This window comes from Mastomys coucha, unplaced genomic scaffold (genome assembly GCF_008632895.1).
Source record: "Mastomys coucha isolate ucsf_1 unplaced genomic scaffold, UCSF_Mcou_1 pScaffold6, whole genome shotgun sequence".
NCBI classification, from domain to species: Eukaryota; Metazoa; Chordata; class Mammalia; order Rodentia; family Muridae; genus Mastomys; species Mastomys coucha.
The window spans coordinates 83245063-83257407 of record NW_022196912.1 but is presented as its reverse complement, the minus strand read 5'-3'; positions in this window follow the sequence as shown (position 1 = coordinate 83257407).

Below are 12345 nucleotides of genomic sequence, written 5' to 3'. Positions count from 1 at the left end.
AGAGAGAGAGAGAGAGAGAGAGAGAGAGAGAGAGAGAGCAAGCAGTGGAGCAAGAGCAGGGGAAGACTTGTAGAAAATCAAGTTGCATAGCTATAAGCCAAGAACTGATTGCCAGCAAACCTCTCTATACAAGGCAGAGTTCAGGAAAGATTAGTTGTAAGTGATCGAGGAATCATAACCCCACACACATCTTCATTCCAAACCTGTACCTACCATTAGTATAACAATGCCACAGAAACCTCTCAGATTCTGGAAACTACTTATGGCAGCTTTAGGTATTATATGAATTTTATATTTTCTTTGTATTTAATTATTGTTTCTTTGGAGAACTTGTTTATTTGAACTTGGCTATTTATTGCTTTTTTAAAATTTCCAAATTAAAATATTTTTCTCAAAAGAGGACGTCAGGCATAAAATTCTAAACTCTTGAAGTAGGAAATGAGCTTTTAAGGTCTTTGCCTCAACCTTCTATTGGTGCAGTAATTCTCACTCACAGTAGAAAAGCTATATTGTATGATCTAAAAAATTGTATTACCTCCTTATAGGGTGGTAATTTCTATCTAAAATCGTGATAACTACAAATACAAATTTTCAGCTTAACTGCTTTTAGCACCCAGTTCAATGCTGTTAGGAACACTCATACTTTTATGCAGCTGTTCTTTGTGGTTTACTTGCTGTAAAACCCCAGCTCTGTGCCTGTTGAACAGTTTCTCCATATTCTGTTTGAAAGCTCCATAGAGTCCTTTCGTTTCCAGAGATCCTGAATGGTTTTCTTATTATCAACCAGAGATCACTGTAATATCAAAGATCTTCATTAATATACTGTAAAACCCTCTATAACATAATACTAATTATTGTTGTCCAGGAATGTATAGTGTATAATATTTCCACATATAATTGGGGATCAAAATCTGAACTGTGTGTAGTGTGTTCTGTGTATGTGTGTGTTGTGTGTGTATATGTGTGTGTATATGTGTTGTGTGTCTATGTTTGTGTGTGTGTATGTATATATAAGTATGTGTGTATGTGTATGTGTGTGTATGCGTGTATATGTGTATGTGTCCTAAGATCAAGCTGGTGCTGGTTTCTTACTGCAAGTTATGCTTGCACTCTAGCCCTAAGCCATAGCCTCAGTCTCTGTTTCTGGTATTTTCAATACGGTCCCTACCCTGATTTCCACAGCAACTACTTAGGTTTATTTTCTTCCTTCTTCTATAAGTCCTTTGATTTCTAAATAAACAATTAAAAATATTTTCTAGCATTGTTTGGGGGCAGAGGGAGGCATGCATGCCACTGTATGCACATGGAGTTCAGAGGGCACTTCTGTAGAGTTTCTTCTCTCCTATACTTCCTTACTTGGGGTTCTGGGGTTGATCTCATGTCTCCAGGTTTGCCCAGCATGAAGTTTGACCCACTGAGCCATCCTGTTGACCCCATCAAATTCTTTTAGCCTTTCAAAATTGTTGTCCTGCTAGATATAGTGATCCAGATAGATTTTTTTTTTAATTTTTTTGTTTTTCTTTTTTATGCTGTATGTGGCTATGTGCATGTGTGTAACCACAGAAGCTTGAAGGGTATGGAATCCTCTGGAACCGGAATGACAGAAGTTGTGAGCCATCACTGGATGTTCATGTCACACCTGCAAGAGCAGCAAGTGCTAACTGTTTGCTGTGTGGTCTCTGCCAGGGAAGGTTGCTTGGGCATGGGGTTAAACGAATAGAAAGTCTTTATCAGTCAGCTTGCAACTACACTGGATGGTCAGGGTAGCCCAGTGTAGCCCCAAGCCTTTCTCAGGATGAGCGTTTAAGCACAAAAACCGTCCTGGTTTGACAATCTCAGTTATCAAGAACAGTTAGCCAGAAGCAGAAGTACAAGCCAGAAAGGAAGGTTAGTACATTTTGAGATTTTCCCAGAACCATGGACTTGGCTGGATTAGTTCTTTGTTTTCATTTTGGCTGGTGGAACTGTGTTGAGTTTTATAGCCTGAAGGACATTTCCATCATAGATTTAGTTGTGCTCTGGTTGGGGGCCTTATTACACAAACCACTGTGCTGTCTATTTCCAAGAAAGTATTTAAAACCATTTCACTACTATGTTACATCACCAGGACTTAGTGTGTACCTTCATTTTCCCATGTGAAATCTTATTATTAATCTTATTTCTGAGGCCAGTATTGAAGGTTTATTTTATTACTGTCCCCTCCAAATCTACAAAGTGTTGCCTTGACTCTTCTCAGCATGGCCCTCCAGCTGCTGGTTTCCTTACGTGGATCTACAATCTGAGGAGGGATTCTGTTTGCCAGCAGTGTCTTTCAAAACAGACAGAACTGTGATTGGATTTTGTCATTTCTGGATGTGTGATTTGGAGCCAAATTATTCAATTTCCCAGAACTTAGGTTGAATAATAGAATTGCACTACTCTGCCTTTGTGAGCATCAAATAAGAAAGTTGCTCACTACATACTTAAAAAAAGTAAACTTGTAATGGGTTTATTCATGCCATTGTTTTTGTGTCTCGACAAGATGATCACTTCATGTGGATCAATATCATTTTTTTTCTGGTTAGACTTTAAGCTTTTTAGAGACAAGAATAAAGCCTGAAATATCCTGTGACCTCCTCAATGCTACAACAACAGGGCTGATCACACAGCTTTAGACTAAATTGAGCATTTAATGGACATGTAAGAAGACAGCTTGCTGTGGTTGTTCTTTTCAAATAGGGAGAAATAGACGAGATGGACAGATGCCATTTCAGATAGCATTCTCTTGAGTTCTTATTAAGATGTGTATAGATTTTCATCATGAAGAACTTTTCTATGCCTCATTAGGGCACCACAGCAACATTGAAGCTATTTTGGAAACAATATGTCTGAGGCATCTGTGCTGCAGCTACTGGATGTCTAATGATGGATGTGTGTGTTCGTCCATGTGTCTATTCTTGTTCTGATGTAGTGAAAAATGGGGGGACACATCATTAAGGTGTGCATTTGGTATAATTCATAGACTCTTATGATGAGTGCTATAGAAAAAGGCACTGAACTCTCATTTGATACATGAATTTCTGAGATTTTCCAAACTATGTGTTCTGCAGTGTGTAAATCATATAGTAATGTCTCAAGAACTGCATATTAGCCATGCATACTTTCATTTAGTATCTTTACAGTATCACTACAAATATAATTATAATGAAAAAGAACATTTTCTTTAGGCTGGGGATGTTGCTCAGTGGTAGAGCAGTTACAGAGCTTATGCAAGGCTCTGTGCTCAATCCTCAGTATCATTTTTAAAAAAAATATAGAAGACAAGACATCACATATATTCATATGTGGATTTTAAGCTCATTGTTCATGACTTCTAAGGCTCCATTTGAATTACTATAGAATTAAAATATGATTTTCTGCCCATAGTGGCATTTATTTGATGTTTGTTACTTGGATTCTTTCATTTTCACTCTACTGTTCATCATTTATCTTACTACTTATCAATATGTACTTTATTTATGACTTAAAAGCCAGATCAGTTTATTAATTAGCATATATTTTTAAATATATGTATATGTATGTATGTGTGTGTATATATATATAAATATATATATACACATGTATATGTATGTATATATTCCTACATCCTGTATACTCTGTGAAGATTAGTGGAAAGGCTGTTAAACCACAGAAGCATATAATTTTAAAGAGTTCACTTAATAAATCAAGTAAAATAAAGGCAGCCTGATTCTAGCAGATACAACTACTAAACCAATTTAAATGTCTGAAAAGGGTTGACTTAACTGATATCATACAATTAATTCCCTAACTCAATGTGCCTTCTAAGTAACTTTATATTTTAAAATTTACCTCCAATTTTTTAAGAAGAGAAACTACAATAATTTTTATGGCACAAGCAAGTCATTATTTTATTTAGTTATGTAAATTAAAATTTATTTTGTTATAACTTCTACATTTTTGAGATGTTTTAATTCATGTTCACAGCTTAAGGAACTATGTGTTATGACCTTTGGTTTTTCAAATTGAAATAGACACAAGTATTGGGGGTGTAAAATAACCTGTATTATGAAGCACTATTGTTGTCTTTTCACGTCTTTGTTTCTTTTGTATTCTGAGGTGGTGATACTCTACTATCATTTTTAAAATTTATTTTATTAATTTTAGGATTATAATTTATTTACAACATTTCTCCCTTTTCTTTTCTCCCCTTCAAGCAAACTCTTGCATATACCTTCCTTCACTCTTCAAATTATTGGCCCTTGTTTTCACAAATTGATATTGGCTACATATATATGTATGTCTATATGTATATATATACATACTATATCTTCCACAGTTTATATTTCTAAATATACTCTGTTCAGTTCATGTAATGGCTCCTGTGTGTATGCTTTCTTCAGGGCTCACCCCACTTCATTTTTTAAGCACCTGAACTGGAGTAGGCTCACAGTACAAACTCAATTGATACATTTTGTCCCTTGTTTAATTTATTTTATTTTTCACTGAGAGCTTGCAAATGTTTCATATAGCTAATATTATTTTACAAAGCCACACTTTCATGATTTCAAAAATGCTACATAAGAGATTTGTGAAGTTAATACTTTCCACAAATAAACATGCTAGTATACTTTTATCCATTGGACTGATTTTGTGAAAGACTAGAATCATTAAACTAAATGCAGTGACTATTACTCAAATCTCTTTTTTTCTGTTAAATTTATTCATTTATTTTAATTAAATATGATTACATTACTTTTCCCTTCCCTCTCTTCCCTCCACTCTGCCATGTTCTCTCCCACTAATGCATCCTACCTTTTTCCTAGGTTTATTATTGTTACCTACATCCATATATATGCATAAATATATAAATACATTCAGTTGTGTCTGTCTTTGCTGCTTGTTTATGTATTATTTCAAGACTGATCACTTTGCATCGGATAATCCATTAGGAGTCAACCCTCGGAGATGTTAATTTTCTCAGTAAACAGTATTTATGTGCCTTTTGTTCTTTGAGATTTCTCTCCTCCACGTTACCATGTCTTGATCAGGTTTTGTTTAAGCAGTTGTGTTTTTTTGTTTGTTTGTTTGTTTGTTTTTTGAAGTGAAGTTTTCTGGAATTTCTAGGAGCCACAACTCACTGCAGATTTTCTTTCCTCTGGCTCTCACAATCTTTCTGCCTCATCTTCTACAATGTTCCCTGAGCCCTAGGAGTGGAATTAGCTGTAGATGTTTCTCGCTGGGTTGGGTTCCACATAATCTGTTGATCTCTGCACTATTATCAGTTATGGGTTTTTGTTGTTGCTGTTTGTTTTGTTTTTGTCTCTATTTGCTGTGATAAGAGGCTTCTTTGATAAAGGGCATGAACCATACTTATCTGCAGGTATAAGGATAAGATTCGATCACAGCTAAGCACCATGCTGGTCTAGTAGCAATGGGTTCTCTTCAGAGGGTCTCTTAATAGCTGTGTAAGTTATTCAAGAATAGTGTGCATATGTTTTTGGTTATTAAGTTAGTAAATGATAAATATGGTTTTCTACATGTCTTGTTTACTTATCAAAGAGCCTATTTATCATAGATTCAAGATTTAGTGCGAGTTCTTGTGATTATGTCTGACAATATACCCTTAAAATGACCGTAATAATTCATTTTTTTTAAAAAAATGGTTAATCTTGATACATTAAAGGCATCTTTTCTTTTTTTTTCTCTCTTTGAAGATTTGGAAAAAGAAATAGTACTTTTCTTTATCTTTCTCTGAACACAGGTTTTGATTCTTTTAAAATTTCCTTGGTGACAATGACTTGCTGTATTACAAAACTAAATAATACCCAGTTCAAGTGACTAAGAACCTAAGTAATTAAGAGGCTGATCTCAGCATTCTTTAGAAACTGTTGTATTTTTTTTTTCAAGACAGGGTTTCTCTGTACAGCCTTGGCTGTCCTGGAACTCACTTTGTAGACCAGGCTGGACTCAAACTCAGAAATCCTCCTGCCTCTGCCTCCCAAGTGCTGGAATTCCACCGTCTGGTGGAAGCTGTTGCAAATATAAGTTTGCAGCTGTTCTTTTGGATGGTTTATAACATATCCAGATTCCTCTTATTCCACCCGAGTAACTCCAGAATCACAGAGGACTGTGGTGCGTACTGAAACTCTTAAAAGGCTTTCTTCATATGTAACTAGGATGCAGTTATAAATTTCGTATACACATTTCAAGCTAACAATTCAGTTACTTCTATGGACAATGCAGCATTTTTTCTTACTGATTAAAAACACCCCAGAGATTATCAGGAATTTTATGTGCCCATATTAAGGAAAATTACCCTAGGATGCAATATACATTGTACATTTGACAATGTAGAGACACTATGTGCAAAAAGATATAATGAGTGGACTCTAATATAAAACTTGATCTTAAATGATCTTCTAGATTTGATCAGTCATGTTATGTTCACTATGACTAAATTAATAACAATGACACGCACTTTAATAAGGATAGTCAGGCCTTTGCTTACACTCTTATTTCATTCCTGAGATAGCCCTTAATGTGTCCTATCACCCATTAAAATCCTTCTTACTTTCCATCTCATTCTTAAGTGGATCCCCTTGCGTTCAGCATTTAATATGCCGATAAAGTTTCTTTTAATTCAAGTTGTTTAAATATATAACCAAAAGGAAACTGTCAAAAGCTCTTTACAAAGTAATTTGTATAAATGAACTATCATAAAATCTCATAGAGGGTTCTCCAAGGTTTTATATTAATGATATGCATATAATGAATTATTTTTTTGAATTTAGAAAAGCCTAACAGTTCTCTCATCTTACAATTTATTTTAGAATGAAAGCTTTTGGAATATCTAATTTATAGGAAGACTATGTTTGGGGATGGGATTTTCTGCTCTGAGCTATAACACTTGTTGAAAATGATAAAAATTCAGGTCTGCTGGTTTGTTATCATAAAACCCATGTCCTATAATGGTCCTACTTTGGCATAAAAAGAAAATGATAATGATTCTTTTATCTTCTTATGCCTTTGGAAATTAAATTACTCAGTGATACTGTGCAGGAAAAAAATTTAAGACAGAGAACTACAATTATTCAAAAAATGTTCTTGAACTAACATATTTAAATATCTTTAACCTAAACCTTTTTACAATTTCATTTTACTTGTAAAATTTCCTTTTCTTTCCTTTTTAAGATAGTGTCTCACTGTATATTTCAAGGATTAGCTAGAGCTCATTCATTTTGTAGTCCAGGATGGCTTTAAACATGTGGCAATCCTGCTTCATTCCTTCAAGGGCTGAGATTACAGTTATCAGTTTAAATTTGCTTTTTAGCTGGTACATAAAACACAAAGTTTTACATACTAATAATGAACCCTGAAATGTTTCAGCACATTGTATAATGTTTAAAGCACTTAAAGATTTATTACTTCAAATATTTATCAGTTCTTATATTGAAACCATTCAAAACATGGAGTTTTAAAAACTTTTGCAGTTAATGGTTGCTGAGAAAGAGAGCATTAGTCTTCTGCAGGGATAGCCCCCTGATTGGTTGTCTAATTCTAAGTGGTAAATCCTAATCATATGCCTATGCTAGTGATACTAAATGAACTCTGCAGATAATGTGTGTGTGTGTGTGTGTGTGTATAACAATAACAAATTAAAAAGTGGTGGTGAATTTGAGAGGGAGTGAGGGAAACACAGGAAGAATTGGAAGGGGATAAGAACAGAAATGATGTCAATATTTTGAAAATGTACAGTGTGTCATTGTTATCTCTAACCATCCTAATGGGGCAACACTGCATGAAAATTCTTACTTCTCTATTATTATAACTTACCAATCCATCAACTTCTTCCATTCCCTTCCTGCTACTATTCTCCTCAACCACTATCTGGTAGGTATCTACTAAATCTATGAGGTTATTTAAGAATACTTTCCATGAAGGAGAGTATACCATACTTGTCATTCCTTCCTTGGCTTATTTCACTTAACAACAATCCCCTCTTCTATTCGTACTGTTGAAAATGACACCATTTCACTCCTTCTATGATTGACTAGTATTTTATTGGGTCTCTGTAGTGCATTTTACTCACATGCCAGTTCATAGACATGTTTTATATTTTCTTCCTATTCATTATTTATTGTGAATATGAATGTGGGGATTGCAGGTATTTCTCTGATGTGCTGATCTAATTTCTTTGGGATATAAATCAATAAATGCTACTGATAGATCATATAACATTCTATCTGTGATTCTTAAGGGACTTGGTGGTGTCTTCCATAGTGCTTTGCTAATTTACATTTTTCCATAAATTCTTTTTGTCCTAATTTTAAAATATATTACATGTTTATTATAATTTCTCCTTCCTCCCAAATCCTCCCAGATTCTCCCCACCTAGAGAAGACCCTTTCTCCCACTCACAGATTCTCTTGGTTGTATGGAGTTCTTTGTAATGGTGAGTTCTCTTGGACTTTCTCTTATCAACATTTAAATGTCTAAGGTTGTTGTCTGCCTTTGCCACTCTACTTTTTCATGGCTACTGTCCTGTTTTAGCCCATGTCTAGGCATTCATGTTGGTGAGAATTTATGTGCATAGTCTCTGAAATTACAAGAGGCACAACCTCACAGTAAACTATCCAAAGGAGGGAAAGAGCTAACAGTCCTACTGGGCAATGATGCTTATGAACAACAATGAGCCAGCATAGTACAATAACCCTAAGGGTTCAGTAATGGTAAAAGTACCGTGGAAATAGAAAACAGTTCTCAAATTGGATTTAAGACCTGCTCAGCAAGAGTGATCTTAGCATGGTATTAGAAACCTAGCCAACTACTCAGTGACACTGAAATCATGATTTTGGAGGCATACCTACAACCACTACTTTACTAAACCAGCATAATCTCTTAGCAACATTCTAAATATTCTTCTTTATATACATAGATAAGTGCAGTCCTAAGCCACCATCAAGAAAGCAGGCAGAACCCATTATAGAAAAACCACAACTATTCAAAAATGCAGATTTGTGGAGCCCAATGCCAATGGATACAAAACACTTCTATACCTAACGCTGAAGGAATGTTGCAGGAGAGGGAGTGGAAAGAGCCTTCCTTTCTTTTTAAAGAAGTCAGGGTGATGCAGATTCCCAAAAGTGGGAGGCATTCCAAGGGAAGAATTTCTGACGCTCTTATTCTTCCTCCTGTGGATATATGATTAGTCAACGTAGTATTTACTGTAAAGGCTGACTTTTCTTTAGTTCTCACTCAACAGTTTGTGGAAAATCAGTTTCTAAAGATATGTAAGTCTATTTTTAGGTTCCCTATTCTGTTCCATTCATGTATGAGTCTGTTTCATGCCAGTAACATGTTATTCAGATTGCTAAAACTTTGTACTATAGTTTGAAGTCAGGTCGTATCAGCTCTTACTTTCTCTTGCTTGATTTCTCTGACTAGGATTTTCAGCATTATATTAAATAAAATGGAGGAAGTGAGCAACTACATTGTTTCTTGTTCCACATCTTTATAGCATTCATTCAGCATCATTTATCTCTTGACTTGCTGTAAGTTGTCTTTACTGAGTTGAAGCATTTTTCTTTCTATACTATATTTTTAAGGTTATGAATGAATGTTTAATTTATCAAATAACCTCTGCATCTATTTAGAGGATCACATGTTTTCATCTTTAATTTGATATTCCATGTTTATTGATGTGTGTAGTCCAACCATCCTTACATCCTTGAAAAAGACTGTTTAATCACATCAAATGTTCTTCAGGTCTTGGCTGAATTCAGTTTGCTGGAATTCCAATGAAAATTTTTTTGTCTATACTATTCAGAAGAGGGTGATTAGGCTGTATTTACCTGCTTTGTTGTCTTTTATTTGCTGTAGTGTCAGAGTAATAGTCACCTTGTAACATGGGTTTGAAAGGCAACCAAGACAACCTTTCTCTCAGTCTTATTTTAATAAGATTAAACTTAAATGTTTAAATTTAAACATAATTAAATGTTTTAAATACATTTCATAATATTTGTCAGCAAAGTGCCCAAGCCTTTAGCTTTTTTTGGATGGGACTTTATATATATGACATATATATGTTTATATACATATATATTATTGATTATTGATCCATTCAATAATTCAATTTCTCTATAATTCAACTTTCATAAGGATTGTACATTTAGAGATCTATTGTTTTTATCAAACTTTTTGGTATATAACCATTCACAACAAATTTTTAATTTTTTCATTTTTATGTGTGAGTACATTTATTTGCATGTGAGGGAGTAGATATATATGGGTGTCTGTGTATGTGTGCTGTAGAGGCTTGGGGTTGAAGCTGGCAATCATCATTGATTGAACTTTCGCTTTATTCATGGAGTCTGGGTCTCTTAACAAGTGCAGGGAAATATATAGTCTTGTTAGCCAGCTTGTTACTGTGATACTTTGTCTCTGCCTTTTGAGGCTGGTATTTCAGATGGGCCATTATGTCTATTTGGCCCTTACTTGGGATCTGAACTCTGGTTCTCATATTCACTAGATATACATTTTTATCCAATGGACTATCTCCTCAGCCTAGTTTTTCATAGTAATATTTATGGAGATCCTTTTTATTTTCATGTTGCTAATTCTATTGTCTCCTTCACCTGTGATTTTACCTGCCCTTTTATTTTTCTTAGTTATTCTTGCTAACTCCATGTCCTCTTTTTTTTCTTTATAATTAAATCCAGTTAAAGATGTCCATATATACAGAGGATAGGGCCATCCACTGGAGTATGGGCAATCTATGAGAGGTTGTGTTCTTCTCCCCCAGGAGACAGCTTCAAAATAGGTGCTTGTGAGGATCCGTGAGCCTTTCTATTTCCATGCCAGAATGTTGACAGGCTTATGCAGGTCTTGTGTAGGCAGACACAGCTGCTGTAGGTTCATGAATGCAATGACCCCAATGGTCCTGTCATATTATGTAAATACTATTTTGAAGAAGTTATTCTCAACTCTGGCTGCCACATTCTTTCTGCCTCCTCTCCCTTATTTCCACGAAGAGAGGGAACATTTATATGCCCCACCTGGGGTTGAGTTTTGCTAGTCACTCATTCTCTGCACTTTGACTGGTTGTGAGTTCAGTGCCAGCTGCTTCCCATTGCAATAAGAAGCTTCTCTGCACCAATATGGTGAAGGATAAGTACACAGAAAGCAGTTTGATGACTTTTCCATCTAACAAAACAGCATTAGAAGACTCTCCCCTGTGACATAGGAGTAGTCTAGCAGCGGAGTGCTAGCAAAGGTTATAATATTGGATGTAGATTTCCCTCTGTGGAGTGGGCTTTTCTTGCCACCAGAAAGAAGTTGGTTACCCACATACCATTCATGCCACTATTGGACATATCTTTCCAGGACAGTCATTGTTGTATTTCACCATAGTCACAGCTGGAAAAGATTGCTGATGACTTTGCTTTCCAATAGCCTACACAGCATCTTCCATGGCTATTACAGGTACAGCCAGGAGGATGTTTCTGTGCCAATTAGACTTTATATTTCTATGTCCAGCAAAGAAGGCACAACATCCTCAGCTATGGTGTCTTATAACTTTGTAATAAAAAGGTCAGAAGTAAAATTTGTGAGAATTCATGAACCTGAATTGTATGTAGGACTCAAACTGAGAATTCCTTTTACATTCATGCTTTATTTCATTTGTAGAGAGGCTGCATGGCCATACCTTTTGATTGCCAGCGCTATCATGTTGCCTAATTCAAGAAGTCTACCATAGACTCTAGCACTGATCCATCATAGGGCAATCTTCCTTTCCTGGCTTCCAGGTATGTATACTAAATGCAGTGACTATTACTCAAATCTCTTTTTCTGTTGCAGCCCTTTTGACTTTATCATGCACCACTGTAATGTTTGCCAAATAAACTATCATGGTGAAAATGTGGTAAAGAGACACTCTATGTTTTTACTTTATTCCCATTGATCAAAACTAACAGCATAAAGGCATATATGTCACATGCGTTAAGTTTTATTTATCTGCTTTTGCTTGTATATACTGAGAAATGTCACTGACATCCTTTGGCCTTGCAAGGGATTGTTTGACTTGTAATTCCAAACTGAATTCAGATATGTTTCCAGTAGTACAGTGATCTAACAGTCAGCTGGGATCACAGAATAGTTTAGGCTGGTTTCTGCCAGAGGGTTGCAAATGAGGTGATCCTATTATCTGTGGTCCTAAGACTTACCAGCCCAACTTCTTTCCAAAGCTCACTAAGTCACTACATTCAAAATGTATTATATATTTCTTTTTTTTATTTATTTTAGATATTTTCTTTATTTACATGCGAATTTCTCCATTCCCAGTTTCCC